At 35.2% G+C, this 15,935-nt stretch overlaps 1 pseudogene; it reads left to right on the forward strand.

The window, feature by feature from the left end:
- Positions 1 to 5,038: 5,038 nt before the first annotated feature.
- LOC113140610 (nuclear GTPase SLIP-GC-like) lies at positions 5,039 to 15,283 on the forward strand (annotated as a pseudogene).
- Positions 15,284 to 15,935: the final 652 nt, after the last annotated feature.

Consider the following 15,935-nt stretch of genomic DNA (forward strand, 5'->3'; position numbering starts at 1 on the left):
TAATTAGTTAATGTTAAAAGCAAATGAAAAAATAAATGTCAGGGCATGTCAAAACTTGTCCAGAGCCCCAAAACACCCTTAGACCCCAGAGTGTTAAACATTAGTCTTAGGACAAAACCTTTACTGCAAAGTTATGGCTTCTGTGTGTGGATAAGGGAAAAAATCTTTCTTATTCATTTCTTGTCAATTCAGTTGTCTTTATGATATTTTGTCTGTTCTTCCTGAAAATACCATATGTAGTTTCATTTATTCGTCATTAATGATGTTGAAATTGTTTGAAAAGATTTTGTTTATTTTGTTTATGCTATATTTTATGAGTTAATTGTTTCAGATTACATTACATTCAGAGGTCTGATAAGGGAATCCCTATGAAAATGGTTGTGCAAGGTTTGCTGTGTTTTATTTGTCTTGGTTATTTTTTAACATTTACTTGCCTTTAGCTGTGAGTAGAGGAAAATTATAATATCTATCTATCTATATACACACACACACACGAGGTAAAAGATTTGTACAGGACCCAAGTGCAGGCAACAAACGTGTTTCATTAAGTCTCAGACAGGAACGGGTACCGGTAACTCATAATCTCCAGGATGATAACGTGGGAAACTCAGCTACTCAGCTAACACAGCAAACACACTAACTCCATCTAACTCAGACCACAAACTAAATTCAATACTCTGGCATGGAGCAGGACAGGTATATAAACAAGGGGAACAACTTCTGCTGGTCTATAAAGGTCATTATAGATAAAATATTGTTAAAATGAATGAAGAATAAAAACATATAAATGATGAAATAACACCAATGTTTGAAGGTTATTCATAGACTTTAGTTCAGCAGTTAACACCATCATTCCTCCATATCTGATTGGAAAACTGACCCTGGCCGGCCTGAATGGGTCCCTCTGCATCTAGATCCTACCTGAGAGACCTTGGTCAGGGCACTGGAGCCCCACAAGGTTTGGTGCTCAATCCACTGCTGTTTACACACTTACTCTTTACACACCGACTGTGTTGCAATGCCCAGCTCAAACCACATTATCAGTACATAGTGATCACTTTCTGCTTAACATTGACGATTCCTCTGCAGAGATTATGAAGAATGCCAAATTCCTTGGTCTTCACCTGGTCCTTCAACATCAACTGCACTGTAAAGGAAGCTCAGCAATGGCTTTAATTCCTGAGGAAGCTGGGGAAAGCTGATCTCATTCCACCCATCCTCACCACATTTTACAGAGCAAGTATTTAAAGTTGTTCACTCCAGTCCCATCCTACTAAAAGAACTGAAAGAGTCAGGCCCTTGACCTGTCCAGGGTGAACCCCTGCCTACTGTTTTTTCACTTTATATACTCTAGTAGGGTATTGTGTTGTCTTATTGTTCTGGTGCTTGATGTCTTGTGGGAACATTAATTAATTTCACTGTGTACTATACTGTATGTAACTGAGATGACAGTAATAATCACATAATGTGACTTGATGCCTCAGTTTTGACTCCTTTAGGTGCTCACAGTCTTGTTACACACAGAGTAGTTCATACTGTTTTCATCTCCTGAAATAAGTCCACACAGCTCCTCCACCATTACTTTGCTCCTCTCTACTTATTTTCTACAGGTATGACAGAAACTAATTTTTCTAACATTAACTGGGTTATGAGTCGACTGTCAATGTTTTGCTAGTGTTTGTAATAAGTTGGAGAAAGTTGGAGAAAGTTGTGTAACACTGTAAATTCCGTTTTGGGAGTGTTTGCTGAGTAAATGTAACTTTAGTCAACAGAACCAACCAACGGTTAAGAAAAGCAGTTTTTAAGTGGTTGTGATTGTAAATATAGTCCTGTAACATGTGAGTTTAGAGTGTTAACCAGCCAGTCACAACTTGGGTGGTAGGAGAAAGAGGCGCCAGATGTCATTACCTGACTTCCGGTGTCACCTGGCAATGTCATCGTTTTGTATCTCCCATTTCATGTGTGTGTGTGTGGTCATGTGGCAATTTTATAGGAGTGGTACCTGAGTGTCACATACAGTTGTGGTGTTAGTACATTTTCCTAAATGATATGCACACTTTTTTTTCTGTCTTGTTGCTAGGTGTGTCTGTTGCTAGGTGACCACACATTAGAATCAAATTTGCTCCTGCACCACCTGTGTTTGCATTTTATTTTGCATTTCACCATCCACAGTTCAGTCTGTGGTGCACATGTAGAACTTCAACAAAGACTAATTTTAACAACTCATTTTATGAACAATTACAAAAATGTAAACACTTATTGTATTTACATATTGATGAGTCTTTTTGGTCATTCTGGTATTTTTTAAATGCTATATGAAACATTTTGTTAAAACGTTTTTACAGTAGAAGAAAGCAGTTTAATTTATTATGTTTACACGACTGTGTGCTTTACTTTCATTTTGGGGTATTGGATTGCTGAGCAGTTTTAGTACTGAAGAGCTACTGTACATCTGTAACTATGTACAAATGTACAACCCATATAAATTAGTAGTTATAATTTATATTATTCATAAGCTTCTATTCTTGGTGAACCTCATCTTTGAGCAGAGAAAAGAGGAGGCTGGTTGAGAGGTGGAGATACCTGGACTCCGAAGGGAACATTGTTTCATTTCACTGTGTACTGCACCAACTGTATGTAACTTAAATGACAGTAATAACCACAGATTGATGTGACTTGGTCTGATGGTCTGAACCTCCTCTATGGGCAAACAAGAGAGCCCAGAATATAATATAAAGCGCTCAAAATGTCAAGCACCTGAAGAGTTTGTGCTCCAAAGAGAACCAGACAAATTGTAAATACACTAACTTTATAATACTAACAACTAACTATATTGTTGATTCGCTAAACAAAATACAAGAATTTAATTATCATTTATCATAACTGCCTCATAAATGTTGTTGATTGATTACATTGATTATTTGCCTTCCAGTTGATGTTGTTGTTTGCTTTGACTGTTGTTTTGATGTTTTCTATGACTTTACTTTTTAGTAATTACTTACAGATTTTATGCCGTTGATTGATTATAGTCCAGAAACGAGAGAATATGTGAGGAGAGAGGATGCAAAGGTCCCAAAACCAGGAACATTATGGTTTACATAGTACAGGTCTTAGCCACCAGGCCACTATGAGGCCTCAGAGGATTTGTGTTTTTAATCATTTTTAAAAAATATTTTCTATTCATGTTTCTTGGTCTGTTTTCAGTGGGTTTCATGAATTTATTTTGGTTTGTCATTAGATAGACTGCAGTTTTGATGATTTTACTGATGTGTAGATTAAAGCTTGAGCATTGATTACAATACATACTCTGGGTTGCATTTGACATAGACTTGCTGAATTTTGAAGAATGTTGTTTAGTTAATGATGAGCAGAAAATTTTGTTTTAGATGTTTTAAACTGTTATTGCAAAGTAATGACTATTATGTGTAGATGAGGAAAAAATGTCTTTCTTCTTCAGTTATTCCTTATATTGTATTTATCTAGTGTGTTTTTTGTCACCAATGAAAATGAAATGGTTTGTTGTTATATTTTGCTATAAGCATTAATTCTTTACATTACATTCAGACCGTAAAATAGTATGTCTATGATGCTGTTTTTTGTGTTGTCTATAGAGAACCCATTTCATATAATACAATGGTTTGAAAACAGTCAGTGGATTATAGAATCTGTTTTTCTGCAGAAGAAATACATTTAATACCTTTGCTCACATTGAATTGTGAATACATTTTTACTTTATGGTGTCCATAGTTTTTTTCTAATAATATCTGTACTTTCACTTAAACACAGTTGATGTGTCTTGTAACCAGGTATGTCTGTTTTTAGGTGTGTCTTGTTGCTAGGTGACCATCAAATATCAGATCTTTGTACAGTGAACAGGTAATTTGCTCCTGCACCACCTGTGTTTGCATTTTATTTAGCATTTCACCATCCACAGTTCAGTCTGTGGTACACATGTAGAACTTCAACGAATTATTTCTATGAGACTTTACAAAAATATAAACAGATAACATGAAGTATGTACATACTGATGAGTCATTAATTTAAAAATTCAATGTTACATGCATTTTGTTAAATTGTCACCAATATAGCAATTTTACATATTCTTCCTGATACCAGTTCTCTAAGGCTACAACCAGCAGCCACTTATGTTAGATTAAAACAAAAACTGGAGACAGTGGGACCTGAGTAGAATAAACATTTTAAAGCACTTTTTTACGAGCACTGTTGAATAATGAGACATTCTGAAATGTAGGCTGAATTAATTTAGTAATTTAATCATGTTCTATATATGAGGTAACAGAAAACCACATAGCAAGTACTGTTCTCCTTTTTGGACCTATGGATTTTTTGGCTTGTGATACAGTAGCATATCCACCACACCAATGCAGCTAGTTTCATTTTCATTTTGGAGCACTGCAATGCTGAAGAGCTCCATTTCTGAACAGCTCAGCTCCATAGGTTTCAATGCCATGTATTTCCACAATTAAACTGACTAAACCTCTGCTTTGGGCAGAAAAATGAGTAGGCTGCTGAGAGGTAGAGACACCTGGGGTCATGGGGAATGTACGTTTAGAGCTGACGATAATAACCAGTTGACGTGAATTTGCTTGATCTTGACCGTGGGCAAAGAGAGTATCGTCTAGAGGTGGAGCCAGTATAAAAGAGGGAACTCAAAACAGGTCAAACAGCACAAGAGTTATGTTTGTGCTTTAAAGAGGATCAGACAAATTGTAAGTGCACTGACTTTATTATATTTACAATTAAATATATTGTTACAGTGAATTAAACAGTAAGATACAGTAATATTTAGAGATTTATGATGCTGGTTTTTCTGTGATGAGAACCAATCAATAAAATGCCACCATTAGGTGAAACCAGTCTGGACTGCAGACTGCAGAGTCTGATTTGCTGCAAGATAAATACTTACATTTTTTTTTTTTTATATAATTATGTAGTATTTTGAATGAATTTTTTACCTTGTGGCGATGATACTTTTTAATAATGATGTGTTTCTGTCTTAAACTCTGCAGGGTGTCTGTTGCTAGGTGTGTCTGTTACCAGGTGTCCACACATTTGAATCAAACATCAGATCTTTGTAACGTACCAAACATTTTAAATTTTATTGTAATGTGAAATAGAGGATACTTAAAATAAACGTAAAACTGAAAACTGTATACTATACAGTGTAAAGATACAGATTTTGCATTATAAAACAATTTATCTTTTTTTTTCAGTGACCAGGGCTGAGAGAAACCAGAGAGAAAAAAAGAAAAGTGTTTGTCTATAAATTGTGAAATGTCCTACAGCATGAAAGTTACAAGATTTATCTTTGTGTTTTAACTATGGATTTGGAAGTGAAAGTGGAAATCCATATTCAGGATATTTATGAATATTTCTAACATAAATATTAAGCCATGGTCAGCTTGTACCATCAATGAAAATTAAAACCTACTCAGCAAATCTGATTCACAACTACATTGTAAATGTTCGGATAGTGTTTTTATTAAGCAGTTGGTTCTCCAGGTGTCTTTATTAGTTCACTGCACTTTATTTTATAACTTATAACTGTGAAGTGTTGTTGATGGATTACAATGATTATTTCTGTCTGTGTAGATTCTCAGTTGTCCAGGGAAAGTTATCTAGAGGTTGAGTCACGGCAACTGGACTTTCAGTTCTTTAAAGATGAAACGTTTCGTCACCCAATGATCATTTCTCTACCTTCCAGTTGCTGTTGGACATGGATGAGTTTGTTCGTAACAAGTTAACTGAATGGGGCCTCAGCCAGTGGATAGAAAAATTTAAAGGTAAATTATCATCATTCTTCACTGTTGGTATAAATGATCACCAATATTGCTCTAACGTTACTGAAACCCCTAAACAAGACTAACATTTGCAGTTCTAACCTATTCTTTGCAATTCACAGACTTAAGAGAGAGAGGAGTTGAAGAATCCTGACAATTAGTGTGTGTTTTCACAGTATAGAAAAGCCCTTGCAGTAAGATGTGTGTGCATTGCATCCAGCTATTCCTGCCTTTCAGCTTCTCACTGCTGAATAAACCTGATCCAGGTATTCAGTAGTGGGTAGGGAAGGGTTAATTAAAGAACAAGTATGGCAGAGCTCTATAAGACCAGGGTTGGCTGCAGCTGTGACACACAATTAGAAGGAACATATTAATTTAATATTATAATATTAATTCATAGTCACATCTATTCTGTGGCTTCTATGGGCTATTAAAATATAATCTCAGTATAGGTGGAATTGAAATTATGACAGAAAACACTGTTGACATACAATAAATATGCACTAAATTCATAAAATTGCTTTATTACTGTAGGACTGTGAACCTGTAATGCTCTTGAAAATACTTATTCCCATTATGAAATAGATAGGGTATTCATTTGAATTTAACACTATATTGAATGAGTAAGTTTGAACTGAATATGTTTTAATTACAGATCAACAAATTGACAAGAAAAGACTTTACTGTCTGACTCACTGTCTTTCTGATGAAGATCTCAAAGAACTGATCCCATTAGTGGGACCACGGGCAGAATTCAGGGAAAAACTGAAACTTTTAAAGGTAATGTTCTGCTCTATAAGGATGCTCTTACAGGTGCAGGATCATGAATATGTTAAAATGACATTTTTATGCTCACATAAGTTAAATTAAGTTTCATCTGTATGTGGTATTAGGAGTAACATTCAATAATAATAAATATAATAATATTTTTAGTCTTTGCTCAAACTTTTAGAAAACCTTACACATAATAAAATACTTTTATCTGTGTCAGCAGGAGCAGGAAGAAGCAGAGAATTCTGCTCAGGTAAGGGTAATAGTGGGTTTCACAGACATGTAGTTTCTTTATGTATATATATATATTGTGGACATACAGTATAAGTGGACTCCACTTCTCAGGCGTTGCCTTGCTCATCTATGATTGGAGGGGAACATACTGTAAATATTAATTTTGCAGTATAAATTGTAAACTGTGTGTTCCAGCCATAGAGCTGTGTTACAAGTTTCATGATCAGAAACTGTTTTAAGAGTCCAATATTTATGTTCATCCTCAGGTTTTACCATCTACCAGTGCAATAAGTGCTAAGGGTGAGATACACAGTAACTTGTATTACATGTAGTGTTCATTGATGTTTTTAAGAGTAATTTTTGCTTTGGGAAAACAATTATATTTCGTGTACTGAGTTGTAAGATTGAGAGACATGCAGCTAATTTCCTTTTGATTTAATTTTTGATGTATAAAAAATAATAAGGAAAGAGAAAGGTGGATCATCAGGATGTGTCCAGCAAATGTCAGTCACCACCAAGTAAACGACAACAATTAAGCCCAGGTATTTATATTTCTTTCTAAACAATTGCGAACTACAACCAAACATATGTCCAAAACTTCTTTCTAAATAAAAATTGTATTGTATTTTATTTGTCTACCGAAAATACTCCAATTAACTGTCTGGTCTTTAAAAGTTCAGTCAAAATTAGACATGTCATACTGTATGTTATATGTCATAATAGTATAGTGGGAATCCATAGCAGCAATATGAATGTCTAAATTGGCTTAATATACATTGGTTCATGATTCCTGCTGAGTAATTTTTCCTCTGACAGAAAACACCATTCTATCTGATGTGAAAAAGATCATGGAGAAAGTCAGTCAGAGGCTGCCTAAAGAAAAGGCCACAAAGCTCAATGAATTCCTGAAGTAAGTGTTAAATTTTCCATATTCCTTATTCTTTGTTGTACTTGTCTGATACTGCTCCTGACCAGGGGCTGGTTTCAACAAGAGACCTTAGACTGGCTGTGCTAAGTCAGTCTTAACTTGTTCTTAGAGTAGTCCAATAGAAGTTAGACCATTTCACCAAAACACGGTATATACTTACTTATTTGATGATGATGATTTTCTGTGCCTTGATTTACTGCTTCTGTGATATACTTCTGATCTTGAATTCATAGCAAATTGGTTATTTTTTACTGCACTATATTTGGGTTTCTGATCTTCTATTTATCTTCATGGTAGACTTGTAATGAAGATCCAGATTCAGCATTTAAAACAAAATTTTGAAAACAAATAAAGCAAAAACTGTAATATCATCTTTACAAATCATCAACTTTTATATGTAAATTTGGCTGGGCTGACAAGGATATATTTACTGTACCTATACAGCTATCCAATTATATATCACCCTATCTCATATTTAAATTCTGCTAATAATAATAATTAATGAATAAGTTAATGAAACTTGGAAATATGATAGTCTGAGTCAAGATTCAAGTGTTTTTCAAGTGAGTCAAGTGTTTTTCTTCTTAGGGCATGAAAAAAATTCATTTAAATTTTTTTTCAAAAATCTGATTTTTTCAGAAAGTTACAGATATGTCGAATCTAGTGGACTACATGCGCCTGAGCAATCAAGATAAAATAGTTTGAACTTATTGTAAAAATTAATTAAATTGTGTTTTTATGGCAAGTCCGTGAACAATTATTTCTTTTTCTGATTCAAAGAAACATTTCAATATATTTCCATGAATTTTAACATTCGATTGCCTATTGTTTTTCATGGTATTACAAGGCAAATTTATTTGAATAGCACCATTTATACACTATGCAATTCAAAGTGCTTTACAAGGCATATAATTACATTAAAAGCATGGAAAAGAGTATTTAAAAACAAAGACATTTAAAATAAAATAAATTTAAATCAAATAAAGTAAATTAAAATAAAATGTAAAAGCACATTAAGAAAACAAGGATGAACAATTATTTGAAGGCAGCAGTTTTCAAACTGAACCACAATTTAAAAGTGAACTGATTAAATCTATAGATTTGTATTTGTATTTTCAGTTTCTCAGCACTGCAGTTTTAGGTCCTGCTGTTACCAGCTTTGTGACACATACAGTAGGCCCATACCTGGTGTTTCAATATTTCGTTCATCTTGCTTTATGAGTGTTCTCTGTATATCAGTCATTAGAGATATTGCTCATATAAAATATTCATTAGTTGCTTTAAATTATACTTGTGAGCACCTGTTCATAGAAAGACATTTTCTTGATTTTGACACTTTCTTTAACATTTGTATATTTTCCAAATGAATCATTTAACCCACATTTAAACTCTTTGTACAACAGGATTAAAATCAGGGAGTTGGAGACAGACAAGAGGGAGCTGGTTGGTGTCTTTGGTAAAACTGGGGCTGGAAAGAGCTCTCTGATAAATGCCATCATTGGAGAGAAGAAGCTTTTGCCCTCTGGAAGTGCCAGTGCATGTACCTCAGTCATGATTAAAGTAGAGGCTAATGTGCGCAGCTCAAAGTATGAGGCAGAGATTGAGTTCATGACAAGAGAGGTAAAATGAGCTAAATATGTTTATGATGACTTGATGCTGGTTGAAAAGTTATGATGTAGCTGCAGAAATACAGTTGCTGGTGTACTCTACATCTTACTGAGTTAAACTTTTCTCCTTTTTGATTCTCAGGAGTGGAAAGATGAGTTGTGGTCCATGAGTCAATATATTGGGGATAATACAGATCAGGAAAGGGACAAAGATGATGATTATCATGACATTGTGGAAAAGCTGTCAGCTTTGTATGGAGAAGAGTGGGAAAACAAATCCACAGAAAACTTGATGGACAAGAAATATTTCAGAGAAATTCCAGAGTTTCACATTTCCAATAAGAAGATTTTGACATGTGAAACAGTAAGTAACTTTTTTAAAAAGCTTACATGTCGTTTATATTATTACCTAAGCATTACCTATGTCTGGAATATATGCTATTAATTTTCAGTTATTGAGGTTTTTAACTGAGCCATTCCTGTTTGGTTAGTTACAACAGTTCATTTATACAAACTGACAATCACTTTGAATTCTCCTATAATAAAATGTTTTCCAACCCCTTAATTATACTTTATTATTCATTGCAGGCTGAAGAGCTATCTACAGAATTTATCAAATACACAAGAGGTAACTCCAAAGACGGAGCAGACAAAAACATTAAGAGGTGGTATTGGCCACTAGTGAAGTGTGTGACTGTCAGGGTGCCTCAGAATGATCTTCTCCAGCATGTCACACTTGTGGACCTTCCTGGAAATGGGGACCGTAACAAGAGTAGAGACAGGATGTGGAAAGAGGTAATTCATTCACATGCATGGCTCTGTTTGTTGTGTATTATAGTTGTATTGTTATCTGGAAACTAACACAATGTTATTACAAACCACTGATAATTATTAACCCATTAGTAACTTGCTGATATGTTCACTCAGCTTGTTGGAAGTTGCTCTACAGTGTGGATTGTGACAGAAATGAATCGCGCAACATCAGAGAAAGAAGCCTGGGACATCCTGGAAAATGCCAGCAGCCTCATGGGAAATGGTGGCGAGTGTCAGCACATTCACTTTATCTGCACCAAGACTGATGTTATTGACAATTTAGATGATCAGTAAGTATTTGAAGATGTCAAATGTACATAGTAAAGATCTAGATAAGACACTGACACAACCCACCTACAATTCATTAAAACTGCAGAAGTCGCCTGCAAATTATCCAATTTCTAGACAACACTGACCACAACTCTTCCTATAATTTCATGGAAAATGTCATATGCAGATGTAAATTCATAGGGAAGTGTGGTAGAGTGTAATTTTGTGCCTGCATTTAAAACAGCACCAGTTCCAGCACTAAGTACGAGTACATTTGTACAGTTTAATCAAGATAATTGACAGCTAGTTATTTTCTAACACAGAGACTCTTCTGAAATTGTTGTGTGCATTTAGGCTGTTTCATTGTCTTCTGGCTCTTTATGTAGCTTATCCCAGGCTGACACCATGATCATGTTTTTGTTGGGGCCATTCCATCCACTGCACCCAGGCTTTGACTTTCACTTTGTAAAATTAGATATGTCTTCCCTGGCTGGCACTGTGTGATGGAAACATGTAAATAACTAAAGTACACAGTGCTATAATGAAACATGTTGTACTTTTCAGTATGGGTTTCATAAAAGGTTTTTTGGCTTTTATCATGAGAAGAATGTGCAAAAAATGTTGGAATGAATTTCATTTTCAGAGCTACATGTGTGAGCTGCCACTTGACACAAATCTTTTCTTGTAGATCAGCAGCTGAAGTTCGCGCTCGCATACTTGACAGAAACATAGGACTCAAGGAAGAAATGATCAAAGAATTCAACAAACTGAACAAGGTTAAGGTGCGTTATCAGGAATAACAGAAACTATAACACAAAGACTTTGTGTAACTGTAAGTCTTACCTTAACACTGACTCTTTTTTGTCCAGAAACAATTCAGTGATGGATGTTTCAAAGTGTTCACAGTGAGCTCCTATGAGTTTCTGAAAAAAAAATGTCTAGAGAAAGATGACACTGGTAGGTGAAGTCTCCATAACAGAAACTATATACCTGAAATACATAATTAGTTTTAACAACAGTTTAACAATAATGACTAATTTGATCATGATATTTCAGTATGTAATGTACGAAACTGCACTTTTTTACAGAAATACCCAAACTTCAGGATTTTCTGCAAAATCTCAATGACTGTCACTCAGAGACAATAAACTATGTGTCTGGAGCTCATGGGATTCTCTCTTTGATGCAGGGGACTAAAAGTCAGCTGGTGGTAAAATGAAGTTTTTACACCACTTTTAATGTCTTTAATTGTTTGAACTAATCATCTATAACTATCATTAATATTCACTGAAAACTATACTGAAGTGGAAAATATGAAGAGGGAGTTAAATTTCCAATGTAATAGTGAAATAGTCCAAATTTCTTGTGACTATTATGTGCATTTTGATTTCCATAATTTAGTTTACTTTAAAGAGGGCACATAACTGCATTTATTAGAGCAGGGCTCCTCAATTTTCAAATTTGAATCAGGACCATGTGTCAATGGCTTGTCAATCTGGACACAGCCTACACCATGTATGAGGAATGTAATAATACAGTATGTTTCCTATTTTGAAAAATGTGAAAATAATGTTTTATATTTATAAATAATGTTAATTTTTAGTATATAGAGTATTTGGAGATTGTTAAAGCAATTCTGGACTGAGGTTAAAGCTAAGCATAATTGTTTCCTTGTTCGATATCACTGTCATGGATGGTAATGATGAGCCAGTGCACACATGTTTAAACATTTAAAGTCAACAGGCATTCACATTTTGTCCTATGAGCATAAGAAAACGAGATTTTGGTAACATCTGTCAGTGTACATTTTCAAAGATGATTAAATAGAGAAATCAGTATTAATTTTGCCCCAATCACACAAACCCCTGTTGCAGTTGTGAAGAGTGGAAATGTTGAACATTATTAAGACACAAAGCAAAATGGCAAGAATAATGAAGCCATAAAAGCACACCCAAGCTAAGACTGACTCCATGGGTCTCAAATGGCTGCTTATAAATATTTAGCCCCATCCCACAGATCATCACAAGATCATAAATACCTGTGCAAAACTCGCCCTATTTATTAGAGCAGGTAGGCTGTTTCACCCATCAAACAGGTGAACAGGAAACTGCAGTAAGTCTGTATGTGTGTGTGAAATGTAGTGTGACTGACTACAGAAACAGGTTGGGAAAAAGAGAGTGTGAGCCGCCAGCAGTTTGTTAATCTGCTGTAAAATTAATGTAGTGGAGTAACAGTAGAATATGTTCTTTTGAAAAAAAACTAGTGCAGTCTAGTCAGTCACAATGACATTGGTCCCAGGGGGGAGGTGAATATTGCAAGGCCTTGAGAAGCTTGTCACATGGGCAAGGTGACATGGGCTTAAGCTCACCAAGTCACCTATGTCACCTTAAAGTTACATTTGTTTAATAAAATTAATTTGCTTATTGCACGTTTTTATGGAACTTTGACCTTAAATATAATGGACCTTTGCATATTACGCTTGAGTAACCCTGTATAGAAGGTGGTCTCTTTATATCAGAACATCATAACAGAATTTCAGAAGGAAACAAATTGACTTGAAAGAAGCTCAGTCAGTTAATGTTTACTGTGTAGTTTCATTACCATAAATACTAAATGTGTTGTTTTTGATTCCAGGCTGACAAAAAGCAGCTGTGTGCAGACAGCTTGAAGGAAAATAAGGAATGAACTTGATGAAGTGAGAAAATCCATGGAAGAGGCTAATATGACTTTTGAAAAATGCCTCACTGAAGGGGTTGAAAAATCAAAACGTTCATGTGAAGGAAATTTAAGGTCCATCATATATCCTGTATGTAATTGAACAATAATTTGATTAAAGCAGCTGATTTTGCACCATGATTGAGTATACAGTATATTTCAAAATAACTTTTCTGTTGTATCTCAGAGAAAATCAGGTAGCAGTTTTCACAAGACATTGAAGTGTATTGTTGAGAACAATGGCATCTATAAACCAAAAAAAGGGAAACCAATTAACCTCAACATGAAGTTATCATCACACTTGACTGACAGCATTGATGAGGAATTCAGGAAGACCTCCCGTAAGAAATTACTTAATTAGACATAAAACACTTCTGGCTCGTTTTCTGAACTCTGGAAAATGTCATTACATTTTACTGTCTAACGTCAAATAATACATGTATAGAAAATACATTATTAAAATACAAACCTGCCAGTGCTACATTTATGAAACAGAAATGAAGGAAAATCTGGACCGTACCATGGAGTCATCAATAAGTTTTCACTTGGTACAGAGGAGCTGATTCAGCAGAACAAAGATGTTGAACTGCAGCTGATGTTTCTCAAGACAGAGGTAAAAAATGAGAATAGAAACATCCTTTTCATTCATGTATTGTCAGTGAGACTTCAGCAGAATGAGATTAAAATATACATGTACAGCACTGTGCAAATGTTTCAGGCACTGTAGATGTTTAGATTCCTATGACACAAAAGCCTACCCTCAAGGAGGCATCCTAAATTAATTCTGCAGCATGATAATGACTCCAGACACACAACTAGTCACAAACTACTATGTTAAGAGACAAGAACAACAAAGATCCTTTTAGCAGATAACATCAGTCTGGGATTACATGAAGAGACAGAAGCAACAGAGAGGCTTAAGCTTAGAACAGAACTGTAGCAAGTTCTCAGAGATTTGTGGAACAACCAACCTGACAAGTAAATAGAAAAAAAGTGTGTGTCCCTCCAGGAGAATTGGTGATGTTTAAAATACTGATTTCATTCAGGTTTTTGTGTTTGTCTGCACTTTCACTGCTTAAAACATTTGCACAGTACTACAGTATATATCACACTGTTGATATAGTCATAAACAGTGTAGAGTAAGTTCTGACATTGAAAATTTAATTGTTATTGGTAATAACTTGATCTATGTAAAATATTCATCAATACTTAAATTTGTCTCTAAGGAAGAAAAACTTCAGACAAAACTCAACAGAACCATCCGGAAGCGCAAGAAAACGATCTACAACAGTCTGACAGACACAATCGAAGAATCCATGGAGAAATGCTATGAAAGTACAAAAGAAGACCCTGACATACACAAGCTGATGCTATAATAATACACATTTATTATAATTGGACAGAAAGTCTAAGTTTGACAATTTTGTGTTTTATTGTAGAAGCAGCAGCTTTTAGAGGAGAGGGCACACTGGGCAACATGAGGGAAACTCTTGAGAGTCACGTGCGTGACAAGAAGCACTGGATGTTTGAGAGCGCTAAAGATGTTATGTTGGACAAACTGAATATGCTGAAGGTTTGTCACACTTTAAAATATAAAGTAGCGGTCTAAAAATTTGTTATAATACACATTTTTCCTTATCCAGGATAATAGGTCAACATTATAAATCTTTCTACTTCTTAAAGTCCTAAAGGCTTTGACACAAATGTGCAGTTAGGAATAAACAAAACACAATTATTTGTAGCCACTGATCATTTTATCAGCCCAGTCTGAGAAACCTTTTGTACACACATTTAAACAGTTAAAATCTATGATTCAGTAAATACTGAACACAACATTTGGCTGTTTGAGCAATAAATGATAAAGATTCTGATGCTGTTTAGGAGGAAATCCTGCAAAGACTGAAGAAACCCTGATGGAATCAATGGAGCTGTCACTCAGGACAGATGATTACTCAATCCCAGGTAAAGAGATCAAATCTAAATTAAAGCAGTTATGTGGATCATTAAGAAACTGTGTAAACTGTTATTTTAAACTATATGCTATTGTTTACATTTTAGATGTGTCAAGAGAACTAGAGATGGTGAAGACCCATTACCATGAACTGATAAACAGTCAAGATCAATAAATGTCAGTAACTGGGTGAAACCTGTGTTAAATGTCTATGTAATAAATGTAAAGGCCTTTATTATAAGCTGAATGACAATTATTATCCAAACCAATCATTCAAACATATGATTTTATGTTTCAGTGTGATTTTGTGTTCCTCATGTGTATAAGACAAATACTCAGTAATGGTTGATGTGACAGTCCTTCTGTTTGTCATCATGTTTGAATGTTTATCTCTGGTGGATGTTCCAGGTGGCTGAGTAGAGAGAAACAGCAGGAATTACCCACTAAATGTTTTCTATTACTTTACTTTTTAGTTATTACATGTACACAGACTATAGATTTTCTTTGCCTTTAATTGATTATAGTTCAGAAACAGAGAGAATATGTGAGGTCCAAAAACCAGGAACATTCTGGTTTACAAAGGGGCCTCAGAGGTTTTTTGCTTTTAATGCTTTAACCACCTATGGTCATGAGCTCTGGGTCATGACCGAAAGGACAAGATCGCAGATACAAGCGGCTGAAATGAGCTTCCTCTGCAGGGTGGCCAGGCGCTCCCTTAGAGATAGGGTGAGGAGCTCGGTCACCCGGGAGGAGCTCGGAGTAGAGCCGCTGCTCCTCCACATCGAGAGGAGTCAGTTGAGGTGGCTCGGGCATCTGTTTCGGATGCCTCCTGGGCGCCTCCCTAG

Source organism: Mastacembelus armatus, chromosome 8 (genome assembly GCF_900324485.2).
Source record: "Mastacembelus armatus chromosome 8, fMasArm1.2, whole genome shotgun sequence".
NCBI classification, from domain to species: domain Eukaryota; kingdom Metazoa; phylum Chordata; class Actinopteri; order Synbranchiformes; family Mastacembelidae; genus Mastacembelus; species Mastacembelus armatus.